The following is a 16,793-nucleotide window of genomic DNA, read 5'->3' on the forward strand; positions in this document are numbered from 1 at the left end:
TGCACGTCTGATCTCACCACTTGTTTTGCAGAGTACTCTTGCTGCCTGCCCAGCTAGTGTGGAGACAGTACGTTTCTCTCCTTTCCAACAATGTGATCTTATCTCAGGCAGCTGGCCCGCACTCTGCACTTTCATTTTTATTGTGTGGGTTCTCAAACCCTGATGCAAATAGTCTGCTGAACATCCTCCCTCCACAGCATGTAGAGGCTTTTTTTTCCCTCTTCAGCCTCCTTCCACGCGGCGCGCTCCAGCGTCAGGCTGGCTCCGGCCAGCTCCCATTGTTCACATTGTTATTTTCATGTCAAGGGCGTGAGAGGAATTTTTTTTTTTTTTTCTGCCAGAACAACCATTTAAAGCCTAGGCCTTGAAAATACACTTACCACTTGCAGGAAAACAGTTACTGGATTCTCTGCAAGGCCAGAGGTGAGGGACAGAGCCATGTAGTTAAAAAAAAAGTGAATGCTGATACAAATGAAAAACTGAACCAAAGAAGGAAGCCATTTGCAGAAGAAAACGAAAACACCAAAAGTTTAATTTGTTCTGCAGTGGCCTACATAGAGGGTGAACTGCCACAGCAGATTAGACGAGTGGTCCACTGGGGCTGCCGTGCCAGCACCGCTGTAGCTATCTCTAAAAGCGCGAGAGAAATGATGCGTGTGACCAGGAGTGACAAAAGGGAAGAGGGAAGGAGCCAGCTAATTGTGCAAGGCTGTGCACGAGCTCTTTCCCAACACCTGCTTGGGAGCCATACCATCACTTATTCCTGCAGGCACTGTGCTACAAATGCTGCCTTGTGCTGCAAAATTGCCAGTCTTTCAATGGTGAGTCCACAGCGTCTATTTCATGTGCCTCCACCTCTTGCAACTGCAGGTTGCAGCAGCTGACAAGGTGTTGGGAAAGGAAGTATATCCTTTGATCAGCTCTACATTTACTATACCAACTTTACATTAAGGAGTGTAAAGGGGCTTCATTCAAGAAGAGAACCAGGAAGGAAATGAAAATGTTTCGCTATTCCCTTCACAGGTTTTGGGGTTTTAAAAATATTTTTAGATATGATCTCCTTCACAGTTCAGAAAGCCTCAGGCCGGTCTCCTGTAACCTTGCTTTAAAATCTCTTGCACACTGATCCTGCCTCCTCCTGTGACTGCTTTTATCACATCTTTTCCAACTGCTGCCACTGAAGAGATGGCAACCTTTCACATGATATTTCTGCCTGCCCTCAATTCTATGCCATGTAGGTTTACACCTTCTAGTTGAATTTTAATCCCCTCTTTAATATAACTGAGTATCCTAGCAACTCCAATGGCTATTGTGGTGTCCCTAAATACCCCCACCAGGTTACTCAGAACAAACTGTAAGTGTTTGAAAGAAGGAAACCTGTAAGAATTCATGGAAATCCTTCGAAATTGGTAGGTTTTTCAGCTAATATGGACTCTCCTACTTCTCTCTGTACCTCGTGTTCTTCATGGTCAGGGAACCCATTCCCAATTTACCTTCTACACCCTCTTACAAATCCTTCAAATGCTTACAGTGCTCTTGGTTCAAGTAGCAGCTTCTCCTAATTATGAGTTCCCTCAACTTTTGGCTGGTCTGAGTTGCTGCCAGTCATCATTTGTGTATTCTGTGGCTTCAGAGCATGCCCCTTGTTTGGAATAGCAGATACCTGCACTTCCAAATCTCACCTCATCAGTTCAGGATAGGCTCCTTGCCTAGTAGCTCTATATTTGCTTTCAAAGTTTTTATCAAAGAGGTACACTAAAAAGGTCTGGAAAGATGGAGGCACTTGGCCAGGAACTGGTTCTTCAGGACCCTACACTGGCCTTTCATCTCTCTAATTATGCTCTAAGTGACTCAGCAAGCAGTCAATAACAGGCACTACAACAACAACTTCCCCTCATCACAAACAGGTAGTTGTAACTGGCTAAAATACAACAGTTATTCAAAAAGCTGTCTGGTCCTTTAAAGAAACCAAGAAGTCTATTTCTTACTCAGGATATCACTCTCCATCTGAAGAAGCATGCTGAGACCCCTCTGGACTTCACTAGGATTGAGGTGAAGCCCATAATTCATTATTCTTGTAAGTCCACATTATTTGTTCAAAAGGCCTTAGATTTTTACTGGTATTTTTTAGTCCTGGTAATTTTTTTTGAACTTCAGGTTCTCAGGAGGCTTTAAATTTCCCCCCTTAGACACTCCAGTTTAAGAAACACAGATAAGAAAAAAAATTATTTACAAAAGTCAGGTCTCCTTTCCTGTGCAAAGTAGCTACTGATATGGTACTTAGAATTTTAGCTCATTTTGAGCAACCCCAGGTTTCAATCAAGCTCTTCTGCATGTTTCTAGCCAGATTCCATCATGTCACTATGGATGGTCATGGGAGGCCAAACTATTGACCCTTCTCACCTCTGATGGCAACACATGCATCTAAACTACTCACCCCTTTCTAAAACAGAAGCTTTTTGCCTGCTCTTCCCTCACCACACCCAGCACACCTTCCTCTTTGCTCATGTTGCATACATCCCCACATGTGTTTTCTGGATGGCAGCCTAGAGAATTATGGCAATGATACAAGGGCTGGCAGCAGAAGTCAGCACCAGATCTGATAGGGTACAATGAGTAGATGGGTCCCAACTGTGCCACCTCAGACAAACAATCAGCCTTTATTTCATCCTTCCAGGACTCAGCCCTTCCAGATGGGAGGGGAAGGAATGCAAGGTACCTCCTCACTAGCACAGGGCTGGGAAGCTAAGTTTGGCATGACTGTTGGGTAATCCAGGTGTGAGGCAGACAACAAACTGCTCCTTCCTCAGAGGAGCTACCCACCATCAGTGTGCAGTCACTACTATTGCTACAGTCATGTCGCTCAGGGAAGCTTCTCTGGCAATCCTGTCCTGTCACCCCACAAAGAGCAGATGGAAACGATGCCATTTGCCCCCAGAAACATAAAGGAGTCAACACGTGTACACATGTACATGCAGGAGTCCATCATGGAGCTACCAATGCTCTCTTCTAAAACCTTCTCTCATGCTGGGGAGAGGATGACCAAGAGACTGACTATTGGAGAGGAGCGGTAGATCTTGGCAGGGCTATGCTAATTGCCTGTTATTAGAAATGAGACCAGCAACATTATATGGAAAATTGAATTCCCCCAAATTTTGAAGGATTTATCTGATGTGGGAAGAGATCAGGTCATCTCCCTCAAGTATGTGCAGCACAGCCTTTGAGTGAGATGTACTAAGACAGCTAAGGAGGCACCTCACTTTAAACAAAGACTATAACCACATAGTTTGTTCCTAGAGTCATTAGCCTTCTAAGCACTAGTGCTTTTGTCTGGGGCTTTGATTAGTAAACCACTGCTTTATTTTACTGCTAGGCCTGCCCAGGTCTGTGGAACAAGATTAATTATGTTAGAAAAACAATAAGGGAAGAAGACAGATACAGTGCTGAACAATATGCAAACCAGAAGTATGTTGCAGGAGCTTGGGGGGCAGGAATAGGGAAGGGCAGGTGAAGCAGGATGCTTACCCTCTGCTGTAAGAATACAAATTTCATCTAACCTGTGCCTCCTCTCCACATCCTTCCAAAGCAGCTACTGGGATACAAGCACAGAGCTCACCAAGAACATTTCCACACCCTTTCCTTCACAGCACATGCCATGGCACTAGCAGAGGCAAGCCAGGATATCAGTTCACTTCCAAGCCTTAACAAGGAATAGATACATTTTGGTAGGCATCAAACAAGCTGTCCTTCTGCACTTTGTCTAGGTGACACATTTCTCTGATGGAAGGATGTCAGGGACACCAGCTCTTCAGCACACCCTGACCATGTCCAGAGGAGGTGCAGGACTTTCCCACTCTACTCCGTTTTAATAAACTTTGCTGCTTATTTTAGCCTTATGCTCTTTTGTGCTCATAAAATTCAGTTATGGCCACTACTGAAGTATTATTAATTACTTAACAGTAATTAGCCATGCTAGAATTGGGTATAGGTCCACAAAGAGTACACTCATTTTTCTTCCTTTTGGACATTTTGGACACTCACTGAGTAAGAGTTATTTCTCAATAAAGCTGGAGCTAATCCTTCCTGCACTTTAACTCATCCCTGAATTTTGAGCATGCAATTGATAAAATTGGAGAGAAAAAACACCAAAAGAAAACAAAGAGAAAAATAGCTGAAAGGAATAAAAATAAACAGAAAAGAGCACTGGATTATGTTTTCAAAACTGCTACTAAATACTCTTTGGATTTTTCAGCCCTCTAAAATAACTTGGACTAAAAAATTTGCATTCTTTTTATTCCACTGAGGAATTGTGCCCTTGGCTACTCTCTTATGCACTTGTTTGGGATTTTTTTTTTGGTGAGGATTACATGAAGAATTAGACAAATTTATGAACTATCCAGAGAACACAATCATTTACTCACAAGCAATATAAAGAATACGTGCAGTTAATCTGATACATTCACAGTTGACTTATTCCTGTCTAACTAGTTCTTGGGAGACCTAATTGGCAAGGGTTCCCTAATGAGCTAGAAAGAGAGAAGACTGAGGGTAGAGTGGGGAGCACCACCCCATACTCCAGAGGCAACCATTCTGTATCCTTGGAGGACTGGGTTTCTGACTCTCAAAAGACATATTACTGTTAAGAAAAGTGAAGAATGAGAGCGGACCTGACCTGCCAGATTAGGCATTTCCCATGGGAAGCCAAAACATTCCCTGCAGAGGATTTGTGATTTCTCACTGTCCCCTCAGGTAGCACAGTGGTACCAGAGGCACAGTCATGCCTCTCACTAATTTTCTTCTGCTGTGATACAGACTTGCATTCTTAATCTCTGTGTTTTACTAGCTGCAGAGGACAAAACATGTTTTGTGCCAAATAATGACTTGATTTGAAAGGGTTAAGTTTAACAGATGCCAATATAATTCTTTAAAATCCCATCCAATCCTTAATTGCTGGTAACAAAGACTATTTGCAGCACACAGAGTTGCCGGGAATACTCTTCTGCTTCAGTGTTGCTGGCAAGGAAAAGGCTCATTGACAAATGCTCATTTTTCTGTGGCACACTTTGCACACCCTGCTTTGGCTGATGCTGCCAGGGTGGTAATACTGAGAGGGGTACACAAAATGCCTAAAGGTAGCACAGAAGGTTACCTAATCTAACTCTAAAAATAACAAAACCACAGCCAGAACAACCACCTCCAGACACTCCAGCCCCATGGCACCGTGGGCTCAGGAAGGCATCTAAGCAAAGTGCTTAGTCCCACCTTTCACAGACCAGTTGCTAGTTAAGAGGGAACTATGGAAATGGAGGGAGAAGGGTGAAGAAATGAGGGGAGGTATAATAAGGTAGGCAGACCAGGTGGCTGGGGCTGTCTGGAAGCACTTACTGAGCAGTCCTGCCCTTGATTCCTGCAGCTTGGGCAGGGCAATGCAACACACCAGACCTGTTGTTCAGACCATCTCACACTCAACAAACTTGCTGTGCTATGATGAGGAGCAAAGGGAGGTAGCTAACTTCTCTGACTAGCAGGGCAACATCCAGGATGGGCAGAGCGAGTGTGCCACAGTAACAGCGCCCATCCAAGGCACCTTTCTCAAGCCCCTGTTACGTACAAGGGCAGCTGGCCACTGAACACCTTATCATTCTCATCTTCCCATATTCTTTTGGCTGAAATGAGACATCTTACCCAAACAGCAACAGGAAATGTTGGGCAACATAGTCTCCCCACAGAATAAAGTAGCAAGTGGGAAAAAAAAAGAAAAAAAAAAAAAACACATAAAAACCCACCCCAAAAAACAAAAAACCCCAACAAACCAAAAAACAACCAAAAAACAAAATCAGTCGTTTGGCAGCATTCATTCCTTGCAAAAATCTCCTCTCATTGAGGAAGTTTCCTGAGAAACACAGAAGCCACCATGTTTCATTTGTCATCACCACTGTCCTTCAGTCCTGGTGCCACATACCCCAGCCCATACACACAGACACTTCTTTTTCGAGCAATGTAATGCCTTGCTCCCAAGAGGCCACTCTATACTTGGAGCCTTTGCAAATGAGCATTAGTCACCTTTCGTTCCCCTTTGCAATCCTGTGCTCTCTTACCTGCTTTTTCTTGCCCTTCCTTGCTCATAATCCTCATGCCTTCACTTTCCTCTCCCACAGCTCACCAAAGAGCACCCCTGCCCCATGTGAAGGCCTCCTGTGTCCCATTACTGACCACAGGAACCGCCTAATCCTCTGCACTCAGTTTTGAGACCATTACAGATACAATGCAGATTGAGGCCTCCCAAGGCATCAGACTAAACACATCCTGTGACTTTCAGCTAACCTTCCACTGAGCAGCACTGTAATACTCACAGACACTGTAAGTGCAGCAGCACTTTTTAATAGCAATAAAAATAATGTTCTTTTCACTCTGCTAAAAACATGGAAGATTTCCAGAAGCAAGTCAGGCAGTCAGCCTCCCCTCAACACCCACTCCTGCAGGCGTGCGTAGGGAAGTTGTTCACTTTCTGACATGGAAGCCTGTCATTCCTCCAACCTCTCTCTCTTCTCTGATGCCCACATACACACTCTTACACTTTGCTCCTAGATACCTTCCCTCCCTCAGAGATTGGCTGAGCCACACAAGCAGATCACAGGCCTCTGTATTCAGGTGCAGCTCAAAAAGTAAAAAGAGCACCTTCTTATAAGGCCACGGTAACATACTAGGGTCTGGCTCAGTGAAAGAACATATCTGTCACCCTCTCCACACCATCATAAATTAACTTAAAATGATAAAATTATTCATTCAGACTTTACTACCTCCTCTGATGAAGACTGCGTTGGCCAATTATTTCAAGGAATGCCACATTACAGATGGGAACTCATTCACTGAATTGTTTTATAGGCCAGTGCTCATCAATTTTGCATAGGCTGCTTTGTTTTTAGAGCTAATTTCGAATCCTAACTCACATCACAGACACACATCTCTGCTTGGATTAATTAAGATCTCAGAGAGAACCTTCTGCTCCATTACCCTCCGTTACTGATTTATAAAAGAGGCCACGAAGCAATGTACTTAATGATAATGAAGAGGATATTTTATCCCTTAATTCCGTTCCTGTGCTTAAAATGCAGAGAGATGTAGATATCTCAGGGAATAAGGAGAAAATCTTTACTAGTTGCATGGCATCCTTCATTGGCAGATGCAATCCTTAATTTTTCTCTCCATAACAAGCATTTTGGTTAGTGATCCTTCACCTTATCAAACAATGACTGTTAAGAAGACAGAGACCACCACCACCCAACACTAAGGGGACAGACCAGCAGGAACTCATTTTTAACAATAATGATGTGAAACGGATCAACAGACCCTCAAAAGCAGTAAAGGTCATAGGAAACTAAGGCCAGTACCAACACATGGAGACAGGATGACTATGCAATTCCTGAGAGTAAGGACAAGAGGAGTGTGGAAAGCACTGAGGAAAGACAATAGGCTAAGTGAGCTCTCTTGCAAGCACTAACTGAGATGCTTAGCCTCCTCAGATGAGAGAAACCACCTAGGTTTATTTTATATAACCAAAGTAAAACTGTCCACATCAGCTGCGAGCCACAGACCAAAAAAAATCAATAAGGTGGGTAGTGTAATATCGAGTATTTGCCCCTATCAAGTCCCCCACTATTTGATGGGACAGAAATCCAGCCCCAGGCAGGAGAAAGCACCAATGGGAAGGTGGAAAAGCTGAGTTACAGCAACAGGAGTGGATTTCTGAAGTGGTCCAAACAGGCACAGGTCTGGCTCTCAGGAGTTTGACTTTATCTGAGCAGTAATCCAAAACAATCTTAATCCCACCATGAATTTCCCATAAACAGGAAGCAGCAGTGACATTGCTAAAAATGACAGCTTCACAGCACCACAGAGAGGAATCCCAGGATGTTCCTCTCACAGGCAGTCACTGCTCTGCAAATGCAGAAGAGCTGCAGACCTTGGGGGGACAGCCTGTATTTCCATGGGATGAGACCTTGGTAGAGATACGCTTTTTCCCCAGGGGGTCCTTCATTGCCTGCTTCTCTGCACCTCCCAGCATCTGCCCACAGCTACTTTCGCTTAGAAAATTAGACTATCAAAAAAGGTTATCTTCATTTTAAATGGTTTACCTAATCTTCATTTTAAATGGTTTACCTAATCTCACCCAAACCCGATTTTAACTATGTTGTTTTTGTAAAGCTGAAGGCAATTGGCAAAACAAAAGTGTTTGTCTTTTACCTATCTGCAACCTCATCACACACAAAATACACGGTCAAAAGCAGGTCTGCTTCTTTCCAAAACCAGCAAGCTAGGTGGGTAGCCCACAGAACCTACTGGAGAATTTACCTGGACTTATTTCTGTAGCATCAAGGCACCTCTCTCTGCATTTTATACTAATTGGGCAGAAATATAAACCAGAATTGATTTCCTGTATATCACACAAAAAATTTAACAGAACAGATAAATCCTGACTCCTTCAGAACCTATAAGAGACATCAGAGAGGTGAATGGAACATGTAGGTAGTCGTGTGCACCATCAGGCACATTGAAACTATATCCCACTTGCTAGTTTGTACAAGCCTGCTGAAAAGGATATCTATGTCAGAGTGCAAACTGATATTTGGCATCTTAGAGAGATTTTTAACAAAAGACTGTGTGCCATGACTCATTTAATGTCCTTGTTTTCAGTCTCAAGAATAAGATGAATTTATGATTTTTGGATTAAATACTTTTGGTGTACATAGAAAATTCCGTTCTGCTACATTTTTTCATATTTTTTCTTTATACCAGCCTAATTTTGGTAAGTCCTACTAAGGCAGGCACAAACTAAAGCATACAGCATTTACATTAGTAGCTATAAAACAAGAAAGATATCCGTGTTGTCTAGCATTTCTCCACCAAACTGAAGGCCCATTTTACTCTTGCTGAAGCCCTAATCCCATCTGAATTCTTCAAAAGAGAGGCAGAGTTGCTCTGTCTTGTACCACACTGAAGATATACATATTCACAAGTAATTTGATAAACAAATTATTTTGCAGTTAAGATGAGTTTGACAGATACAAATGGAATCACACTAATTTTGTCTGATTGGGTCAAAATAGCATTCCATCTTGGCCACTAAAAGAAAATAAAAGGAGAAAATAAATGCTTGCATTTTACAGAGTACTGCCTGAAGGCCATTTTTCCTTCCCACCAGTGCCAAGATGCAGAGCTCTGATTCTATAGGTGTTCAGAGCCAGACAGGACCTTTCTCTCAGACACAGCTAATGAGAGCACCACTCTGCTACAGGGCTGGCAAAAGACCATGGCCTTTATTCTATAGGACCGTTACATTGACACTGATGGCTGTGACTTCTGCAGCTGAGTAAAGACAATAAAGATATGTATTTGTGGAATACTGCTGGCATTCATTTGCCCCCATACACTATTATTTCTTATCTACCCTGTGTCCCTGCATCTTAGTCAGAACCTCACAGTTCCCAAGAGCCAGGCCTTTCATCTCTGGCTAAGAGCAGTAACTTGTAAGAAAGCTGTTGAGTAAGCAGGGTCTCACAGCAAGGAATACCTGCAGGAAGTACCTGCAATAAAAATATGCACACACATGCTAACAGGTAGATGGTGAATCAGCTCACATCCCGTGAATCTTATACAGCCCATATGAAGCATCACACAGCAAACACTGAACTACCTAATCTGTGCATGGAAGTCTTTGTTCCAGCTTAAGGAGAATGCTTAAGGGGGCAAGATGAGGTGAGAGCTGATTCTGCATCAGTGCCTCAAGCCTTTCAAGGACAAGAAAGGCAAAACCAGAACATCACATTGGAGAAACCACTTAAAGGGATCAGACACAGCAGCTCAGTGACAGATCTATGAGCCAAACACCAAATCAAACCCTACCCTGGCTACAGATTTCCAGAGACCTAAGGACTGCCCAGCTCCCTGGGCACAATAATGCCAGGGAGAGAACTGCATCTACGTTTTCCAGACTGGCTATAATGATGGCAATTTCTCACATATACTCTGCCATGATAGCTCAAAAGCCATGCAGCAGAGCAAGCAGAGCTGAAAACACCCTTCCTGGCTTTATTACTACACTGTAAACAATCACCTTTGCTTCCATTATATTCCTACCCAGACACTCAGAATGTTTTTTCGTTGTATTATTTTAAGAGGAGAAACGTACACGCTGTATTTTCCATTAAGGTCTTTGCATACGTATTTTCCAGACATTTCTGATGATCACCATTCAGATCTCTCCTTCCCAAACACAAGGCAATTAAAAAAAAAGAAAAAAAAGCCATTTACCCTCTCCACATTTACATCCATTTCTAAAGCTGACAGTTTTTTCTTCAGGATTCATTGGGGGTGAGGGAGGTAGGGAAGTTATTTGTTTGTTTTAAAATGATAACAGGCAGACTTGGAGAACAGAGAGAATGAAATCTCAGAGGGCTCAAGCAGTCTTTTAAAAATTCCCCAGAAGCAGTTTAATACTGCTAAAGGTTGATTCATGCAATAAATGATGCATGAAAGGCATATAATTTTTACTGATACAGCAAGAGCTCAGTCTACATATATGTATGTTCTTATGCATATTCACAGCCTGCAACACAACTTAAAGCTGAGAAAAACTGCAAAAAGCCTTTTTCATTCTCTAACATGAAACATATGTTAAGAGCATGCTCTCTTTACAAATTTCAGCATAAACTTGGAGGACATTAATTTAGATACCAACATGAATTATGACATAAATTTAAGAAGATATCTCTATTTGAATCTTTAAAACTTGTGCTTTAAGTGGCTGCATTCCAGCAAAGACAAAATGGGTAGCAGAGGCTAAATTCTAAGGCCAAAAGCTTAAAAGTATTTAGTAATTTTAGATGCTCCCTCTGAGATGTTTTGGGTCTGCCAAAACTGCAACAAAATAAAAGCTCATAATTTTGTAAATGTCAAACTCTCTCCAAATTCAGATGCAAAAGTTTAGGTCTCTAGCCCTATATTTGGTTACATTCAAGTTTAACTACTGACAGTTTCAGCACATAGTAATTATCTGTACTCCTTCATGAGATCCTGATTCCAGCAGTCAATATAGTTGAGCACTTTAATGTACACAGAGTGATGTCCTAGGCTTAATTTCAGCTGTATTTGCTCCCCACCTCTGAAAATCATACTATTTCTATTTAGGAGTCCTGACACAGGATTAAGTGTAGCAAGATATTTAAGAGCCATACAAGTCCTGCTGTCCAGAGGTTTCAGTATTTTGTCAGAGTAATGAAATACCACAATCTTTTCACAGATGAGAAAATTTAAAGTGAGAAAGACATTTTATACCAATGGAGATGGTCTTAAAAAAGAGTGCTGCTTTAAATGGGAAATTTGCAGACTGCAGTATTACAGCCTTCTACAAAGATAACACACTAAAGATCCTGCAATAGCCAAACATGTCACTGAAGTTAGGCAAGAAATTAACCGGATACTTAGCAGAAGCAAGGCTTTCTTGGAAAACTAAAGAAAGCTGCAATTTCATAGCAAGAGATCGGAATGCTATCAAATAAAAGCAAAAGACCCAAAGGTTAAACTATTAGCCTTCTGACAAATAGTTCTAACACAGAATTTCCATAACAGAAAACATGTGGCTCAAAGAACTTATGCACCACTTAAGTGGCTCATTTGGGGAATTTAATCCTTTGACAGTACTGGTATGTAACACCAATCCCCTTAGTGGATGAATTTTATTAAGTCCTGTGCACCACTAAGGATTCTGACTTAAGAATCTAAGGACAAAAAGTTACACTGGGGACTCCCTAGAGGTGAGCATTCTTCACATCCAAGCAAGAACCCCCGAGATAGTCACAATTCAGAGAACAAATTTCCATTGCTGCATACAAAATAGCAGTCAAAGCAATATCTGTTTCAGATCTTACTTAAAGTTATGCTGAAACAGCCAAATACCAGCTCACTTACGTAGCTTGCTGACTTGCTTTCTGCATTTCCACATTTCCAGCTGAATGTGAAGATGTACTTTTCCCAATTTCTCTGCTGCTTCATCTTCTGCATAAAGATAATGCTGGACAGCGCATCACAGAAGCTGCATCGTTCTTCTTTTCAAACTCCAGGCCAAGGTTCTGTTTACACATGTTGATAAAAATTCTCTTGAGACATATAATTTGCAATACTAAATGAACAGAAGCCTGCCATCCTGATGAAAATTTGCAAACCATAAAATTAACTAAGAGAACTTGGTCAGAGAATCAAGGCTTACCAAACATGGCTTCCATAAGAAGCCAATGACAGCTGCATAAGTTGTTTGTTTTGGTTGGGGTCTTTAGAAAGCAAAACCATTAATTTAAAAGTGGCATATTGTCAACAGGCTCCTGTTTCTTTTTCTTTTCTTTTGTTTTCTTGCTGTTTTGATTTATAAAGAATGATTTGTTAGGCAAAAGCTGCACTTTTGGTGTGAAATAGGTACCCAAGAGCCTGTAGACTACATACGATGGGGAAATACTTTTCTAACTTGTAACTCTGTGGAGAGAGAGATTAATGGGTGGTTCTTGTTTCTGTCAACCTTATTTCCTGTAGCATCACCATGCCAGTGCAGGGAGCTCTCACTCTTCATGGCTCCAAACAGCTCAGAAGAGAAGCAAATTTTTGCAGTAGGAGGCCATCTCCCCACACAAAACAACATACTCAGTTGTTAATTGGACTATTTAAATCCAAACTCTAGGGACCCCAGCAGACATACTGAATATCCATGTTAACAAATATTAATATAAGATCTCTTGTTCTACACAGGTGAGCAATTTACTAGAGAGAATGGAACAAACAAGACATAATGCCTTAATTGCATTTTTTCCACACAGGTCTCCACACTTCATGCTAAATCTAGCCCTGAGAGCTAACTAAACACTTCTGCCCCAGAACTCAGGTAGGCAGGTTGGGTGGTGGCTCACTGGCTGGAAACCCCTCTGCTGTGTTTAAAGGTCTTTATAAATAATGTCAATATTTCATGTAATTGTTTTTTCAACCTGGCCAGGTTTCTGTGCACTCTAATTGTTCTATATCAATGTGGTAAACACTTCCTGCAGACAATTTGTTAGGAAGTTTGGATTTTATATAACCCAGGAAATGAAGTCACCAGACCTGTGGGCTGTCTGGAGTGATTCAGTCCCCTGGTTCCTGCAATAAGCAGGCACTTGAGACACAAAAATCCAGAGGCAATGACAAACTAGTGGAAAGAAAAAGGGTGCATACTAGTTTCTCCATACACTCTATTCATACATAAAAATTCAGAAAGTTACAAAGAACTTCCACAGACTTTCAGCCACTTATTTTTATCCCTGGTGCCATAATTAGAAATAAATTCTGATCCCTCTTCTCCTCTTGTCTTCATTGCATTGGGGAACAGAATGGGACAAGATGTGTAGGAGGGCATTGAAGTTTCTTTCTGTATCTTTTCACCAAGGAAGCAGTACTTTTTCTTCTTTACTTGGTATTTCTATTGGTTACAAAATACATGTGTAACTTTCTAGTAACTTCCCTGGTTTTGCATCATCAATCACTTATCAGTGCTCTGGAAAAATGCTATATAGGTAGAGCTAAGGCAGCATTCCCTGAAATGGCCTAAGAGTTCTTAAAAGTTCATAGCTTTTAGTTCAAAATTAAATTGGATTTAGAGCTTTCTGCTGGTTCTGACTGTTTCAGAAACCCTGTGAGAAAACTCAGGAAACCCAAAGATCTAGACAGTGGAACAGGCTGCCCAGAGAAGTTGTGGACTCCCTTTCCATGGAAGTGTTCAAGGCCAGGTTGGATGGTGCTTGACCAACCTGGTCTGGCAGAAGGTGTCCCGGCCCATGGAAGGAGAATTGTAACAGGATGGTCTTTACAGTCCCTTCCAACCCAAACCATTCTATGATGTAATTTTCTTCCCTGAAAGTTATTTTATGAGTCTTTTTGAAATGTACAATTTGTCTCCTTTACTATGAGTGGCTCTCCTGAGCCATGCTCTTCAGCATGAATGGAAGTTCTTGTCTAGCCATCACCACCATACAGCTGTAGTGTGTGACCTCAACACAGCCTTCCACTGGAGTCCTCTAACTATGCAAGAGGAACCAAAATATTAGCTAAGCAGAATAACATTTCTTTCCAATGGCCATAACAAATGTCATTGCAAACAAAGAGGAAAAAGAGAGACAAAAGAGAAAATCTAAAAAGACTAAAGGAATTTCACACTGCAGACAAAGGAATAATCCTTGGCTGCATAATATCCTGGAAAATATTCCCCATTTAATAAAGGTTTAAATCAGGAAATTTGTTCAATCCATATTTGTTCCAGTGATAAGGTCACACCACAAAATCATCTTTTGAACTGACTGGCTTTGGAGACAGCTGCTGGAACCTGAGGACTTCTGCATGTCTAAGCTTTCTACAGAGGAGAGATTACTCTGCAAATCACTGTCAGTTCCTCTTCTTATAGGATCCTTATTGTTGATGTGGGTGGGCACACTTAGGTGCCTTTTCCTCTATCCTTCCAACACATAGGCAGAGGGTTGAATTGGTACAGCTCCTACCAGCAGCCATCCTGTTACTGCTGTTATGGCCTTCTCCCACAATACACCACAACTGCAAATCTGTGTCTGTCGCGGGCATGCGGGGTTTAACAGTGTTACATTAGCCTCACACTGCTGCAAACACCATCAGGGATTAGCACAAGCCAGTACCTACCTGTGAACTCTGACTCCAGCAAAATGTAGCCGTATCTGGCACATATCTTTTCTGGCAGGGACCACAGAAAAGTGTGAGTTGGAGAGGAGAAGAGAGAGAAATTTGAATGATCACACAGGGGCTAAACAACCAGAATGGCAGCAAGCAGATGAGAAGAGATAAGGAAAGATCTTATCACCTGAATACTGACAGGTGAGATCAGGCTTTGTGCTATCCCCATTTCAACACTGCATGCAAAGGGAATGAGAAGGAGACAAGAATTTCTGACTTTCTTGAAAAATACCAGTAAAAGCAAAGAACATAAAAAAACAAGTGGGCCTACCATGTGTGGAGATAGAAAACAGGTAGTGAAAGATACAGCACCAATAGTGTCAGGGGAATAAGGAAAACGGGGGAAAAAGGGGATTTGTCTCCCCCATAACAGAATATAATCATGTTGCATTAGGTGCCATTTAGATGTGCTTACCCTACTTTGATTAAATGCATATAGCCACTTTCTTTTTACTGTCTTTGATAATTCAAAGCCATTATGTATACCTCAGAACTTACTTCAGTTTGTTCACTTTTGCTGTCACTGAGGTTTTTCTCTTCAGAGGTCACTTGATCCTGGAGCCAATGATAAAATTAATCTTCAAAAGATGAGTGGAAATAAAATTTGAATTTAAAAATAAAATAAAACCCTTCTGGAGAGCAGCCTGTGCCTAACCTGCCCTGCTGAACTTAACAGGAATAGCCCTGTAAATTAGGCAAGCCTGATTTATCCTTCCATTACCCCCAATACTGGCATTTATTAATTCCCAAGCATAAGAAGAATTCTGCTAAATGTTTTTACATATTATGCATGCTCTCACACTGCTAAGTTCTTCACAGTTGGAAAAGAGATTCAGAGCTTCAAATAGGTAAGAGAGGCAACAGTCATAAGAAAATCCCAAGGGAAAAACAAAAGGACTTAATAGCAGGCTATTATTAAACTCTATTTGATACATTAAAAAATCACAAGGAAGCCTGTCAAAAAAATTACCATGATCAAATAAATTGCAAGGGAAAGCTGCCAATCATGTCTTGCGAACTGGTATGGCAGAGACATGAAGGGAAATAAAATGCCCAGGGCCCACAACAAAATCAGGTTTGTTCTGCCAAACACACTCCTGTCCTGCTTGTGTCCCCCCCGCCTTCACCCAGCCTGCACCAGCTGCCCCACTGGCACTTCATCCTTCATTCCTGCCTGGCCATGCAGCAGCTAAAGGTGCTGCACAGGCTCGGCATTGGGGCTGGGAGGCCCACTCCCACTTAATTCCACCTCCTCCCCAGCAAAACTGTTCTTCTCCTCAGCTCCTTGTTATCTCCTGCCTACACACACGCTGTATTCATACGTACTTTGCCACTTTGCAAAGTGCTCTTGGGAATACTTAGGTACTGCACCAACCCAAAGTTGCTCCATTTTACAGCGCTGGCTTCATAAAACCCAACCTCACATTGCAGAGAGCTGCCAGAGAGATTAACTTCAAAATGTTCCCTTTAAAGTGCACAGTGTCAAAACTCTGCGCAGTGGATCACAATCAGTGCTTCTTCAATGCAAAAGCCATTCCTCCTTCAAAAGGTTGGGTTGGTGAGGCACCTAATGTGCAGCCACAGAAGAAGCCAAGGCTGGACATGCAGCCTCCTCTCTGTGCTTTTCTCCCAGTTGTGCCAGTACTGCCCAGGTGTAGCTGTATAACCTGAGCTGCTCTTTCTGCAGTCCTCTATACATGCATTTCCCAGGGATAAGTGTCTATGGGTTCAAACAGCAGTGGTATTACAGCACACTGGTGTAACAGTATAGCAGGGTAAAGTTGGAAGAAAGAATCAATACTTTACCAGGCAAACTGAAGAAGCTGGAGAAAAAAGACAAGCATCTGGGCACTAGGGGCCTTTTTCAGATTTTAGGAAGCTAAAGGTTTCACCAGGGGAATTTGAGAGCTAAAATGCATTTCTTTATCTTCAGTTTCTAGTATCATCTTAATCTCAAGTAATTTGTTTCTCTTCATTGCATTTACTAGACTTTTTGTTTGCTTCCTTTCTTCCCAAGC

General features: G+C 41.9%; 1 protein-coding gene and 1 long non-coding RNA gene across 2 annotated transcripts in view; both read right to left on the reverse strand.

Annotated features, from left to right (window-relative positions):
- The window catches only part of PDE10A (phosphodiesterase 10A), a 338,217-nt gene that overhangs the window by 207,758 nt on the left and 113,666 nt on the right, over positions 1 to 16,793 (reverse strand). The gene's annotated exons all lie outside the window — the stretch shown is intronic.
- The window catches only part of LOC115948300, a 137,566-nt gene that overhangs the window by 36,294 nt on the left and 84,479 nt on the right, over positions 1 to 16,793 (reverse strand). The window contains exon 2 of the long non-coding RNA XR_004082133.1: positions 11,968 to 12,128. This is a non-coding gene — a long non-coding RNA (uncharacterized LOC115948300). The remainder of the gene's footprint in view (positions 1 to 11,967; positions 12,129 to 16,793) is intronic.

This window comes from Geospiza fortis, unplaced genomic scaffold, assembly GCF_000277835.1.
Source record: "Geospiza fortis unplaced genomic scaffold, GeoFor_1.0 scaffold41, whole genome shotgun sequence".
In the NCBI taxonomy this organism is placed as follows: domain Eukaryota; kingdom Metazoa; phylum Chordata; class Aves; order Passeriformes; family Thraupidae; genus Geospiza; species Geospiza fortis.